The following is a 3,395-nucleotide window of genomic DNA, read 5'->3' on the forward strand; positions in this document are numbered from 1 at the left end:
CCAATGGCAGAACTGGGTAGAGTGTCCAGACCTTTTGCTGGCCAGTTTACCAGGTTACCCTGGCTTTCTCAAACTGAGCCACTTGGCCTGCCTCACCAACTACCAGAAGTTTTCCTGGATATGTCCCAAGACCAGATTTTGAAAGCCCCCATTTTCCCAGAATTTTTGAATAGCATAGAGACTGTACTAGAACTCCAGAGCCAGGCTTCCCCCAGCCATTCACTAAATTCCTGGCCCAATCCTATTATTCAACAAGGAATTGGGAGCAGGCCTGGGCCTGTCTGGAGGTCACATACTCTGACCAGGCAGAAAATTGCTTTATAAACCATAAAGTCAACATGAAAGAAATGCAGTAGGATTCTTTTTTCTGTTTCTATTGAACCCTAAGCCTCTCCAAGGAGAGATAAGGATATGGCCTTGAGGGTAGGGTTAGAACTAAAAACTTGGCAATGTTTTGTCTAACATGGTCCTGATTCAGAAAAGACTCAACAGATTAGGCCAAGTCAAATCTTTATGTAAGAGAGACCTGCAGTCATTCCCCAAGTGATAAATGGTCAAAAGATATGAACAGGCAGTTTTCAGAGGAATAAATGAAAGCTATCTGTAGTCATAAGAAAAAATGCTCTAAATCACTATTGATTAGAGAGATGCAAATCAAAACAACTCTGAGGTACTGATGGGGAGCTTGGGTGCATATGCTTGGGCCCCAATTCTAAAATCACACTTCTCTTTAAAAATCACATTCCTCCCTAGCCTCAAAATTCCCTCTCAGGCAGTTCCTCCCCAGCCCAAGGACACAGCCTGCCCTAGCAACAACTGTTATCTCCCTTCCTGTTATAGTAGCCAGCTGCACCTATAGATCTCATTAGGCTTAGCCAGCTGCATACTGGCTTAATGGGCTGTGTACTGGGTCATAACAACATTTGCTACTCACTGACCAATCATATGTATCCTAGACTTGGACATACCTATACTCCCTTACATTAATCTTGTCTGGCAAGACATTGACGAGAGAAGCCTGGTTTTTCTGAGCCAGCCCAGAACGTTGGTTGACTTAGAGATGTTTCAGGCCTAAAACCACACCTCCAGGTAGGCTCCCTGTCCCCTGCCCCACCCCAACCCCGTTGGGCTGTTTCCCGATGAATTTTGGGTAAAATATCTGTGCAGTAGATATCAAAACTGCATGTTCCTTTAAGAACTGACCACTCCTTAACTGCTCCCTAATCCACCCCAAAACATCTAGTTAGCATATTAGGCCCCAGTGATACTATAGAATAGCCTATATAAACTTTCCCTGTACCCCTTTATGGTTCCAGGTTCCCTAAGAACTCTTTTCCTCTGAAAAGCACACTAAATCTTTACCTTGACTTCAACAATGCTTGAGTTCGTGAATTCTTCTCCAGATGACCTACCGCTAGTACCCTGATTTTTGTAGGGTACTACAAAATGTTGGAGATAAATAAATGTTTTTTATTTATATTTATTGTTGGAGATAAATGTTGGAGAAGATGTGGGACAGTTGGAACACTAATTCATTGTTGGTGGAGCTGTGAGCTGATCCAACCATTCTGGAGAGCAATTTGGAACTATGCTCAAAGGGCTACAAAAATGTGCCTACTCTTTGACCCTGCAATATTGCTACTAGGACTGTATCCCCAAGAGATCATAAAAATGGGAAAGGGTCCCAAGTGTACAAAAATATTTATTGCAGCTCTCTTTGTGGTGGCCAAAAACTGGAAATCAAGGAGATGCCCACCAATTGGGGAAGGGCTGAACAAATTGTGGTATAAGAATGAAATGGAATACTATTTTCTATAAGAAATGATGAATAGGGAGACTTCAGAAAAATCTGGAAAGACTTATGTGAACTGATGCTGAGTGAAATGAGCAAAACCAGGAGAACATTATACACAGTAACACCCACAGTGTGTGAGGACTATTTCTGGTAGACTTAGCCCTTTACAGCCATGTGAGGATGTAAAACATTCCCAAAGAACTCATGATGCATAAACGCCATCAACATCCAGAGAAAAAAACTATGGAATCAGAATGCAGAATGAAGCAGACTATTTTCTCTGGTGTTATGTTTTGTTTTGTTTTGTTTCTCATGGTTTCTCTCATTTGTTTTAATTCTTCTATGCAACATGATTAATGTGAAAATGTGTTTAATAAGAATGTATGTGGCCTCCTCGCAGCCCAGCGGCGGGAGGAGGAGCATGGAGGCCCAGGAACCCTGCTGGAGAAGAAGCTCCCACCGCTGTGGCCCTTTCCCTCTGACCCACTGGTGCTCGCCCATGTGTGGAGAGAGGGAGCTGATCCACCCTCGCAGCCAAGATGCCCAAGAGGAAGGTCAACTCTGCAGAAGGGGAAGTAAGGGAGGAGCCCAAGAGAAGGTCGGCTAGATTGTCAGCTAAACCAGTCCTTGCAAAGGTTGAACCTAAGCCTAAAAAGACAGCTGGAAAGAATAAATCTGAGGACAAAAAAGTTCACACAAAAGGAAAAATAGGAGCAAAAGGAAAACAAGCAGAAGCTACTAACCAAGAAGAGAATAAAGATGACTTGCCTGCAGAAAATGGAGAAACCAAAAATGAAGAGGTTCCAGTCTCTGATTCAGCAGGAGAGAAAGAAAACAAATCTGAATAACATCTTATACCAAGTGTTTTAACAATTGTCCCTGTTACCTCCCTTCTTGTACAATTCAGAGGAATATTTTTATCAATTATTTTGTAAATGCCAGTTTTTTAGTAGCTCTAGAAACACATTCTTTAAGAAGGAGACAATCCCACCTCATCACATTAGTTTTTTAAAACATTTAGATAAATGTAAGCCAATCTAAAGTGGCTTTATTTAGATTCCTGTTTAAAGAGGTGAAATCATGTGTTGGTTGTTGGTTTGTTTTGTTGTTTGTTTGTTTTAATATAACCAGAAATTAGTAGAATGTTGGCTAGTATGGTTTTGTGTGTCTTGTGCATAGACTTAACGTTCCATAGGCAGTTTTGACATATTAAATGAAGCATAGCAATTTGGCGTTGTGACCGTGAATTTTAAAGCTTTTATTTTAATCTATATCCATCTTGTCTTTTGGTACAATTGTTTCCTAAATAAAACTGCTCCCTGGTGGTGGATCTCCAAAATTGTGTGCTATCTATGACATTGTCATCTTTGGTAGTGGTGGTATATTTTTTTTCCAGTAACTTCATTAATGTGCTTTAAAAGACTGGAAAATCTCTGTAATGAGTATAGTTTTATCAAATACAGAATTAGTGGAACTTTGCTTTGGTAAAAACCAAATACCTTATTCATATTCGGGATACTGGTATTTGATAACCTCTTTTTAGGGAGAGTTGCCTCCAAACCTAAAGTAATAAAGTCACTAGAATAACAGTTCAGAAAAG

General features: G+C 40.6%; 1 pseudogene; it reads left to right on the forward strand.

The window, feature by feature from the left end:
- The first annotated feature begins 1,039 nt into the window (after positions 1-1,039).
- On the forward strand, positions 1,040-2,739 carry LOC140525771 (non-histone chromosomal protein HMG-14 pseudogene; annotated as a pseudogene).
- The last annotated feature ends 656 nt before the right edge of the window (positions 2,740-3,395 follow it).

Source organism: Notamacropus eugenii, chromosome 1 (assembly GCF_028372415.1).
Source record: "Notamacropus eugenii isolate mMacEug1 chromosome 1, mMacEug1.pri_v2, whole genome shotgun sequence".
Taxonomy (NCBI): Eukaryota; Metazoa; Chordata; class Mammalia; order Diprotodontia; family Macropodidae; genus Notamacropus; species Notamacropus eugenii.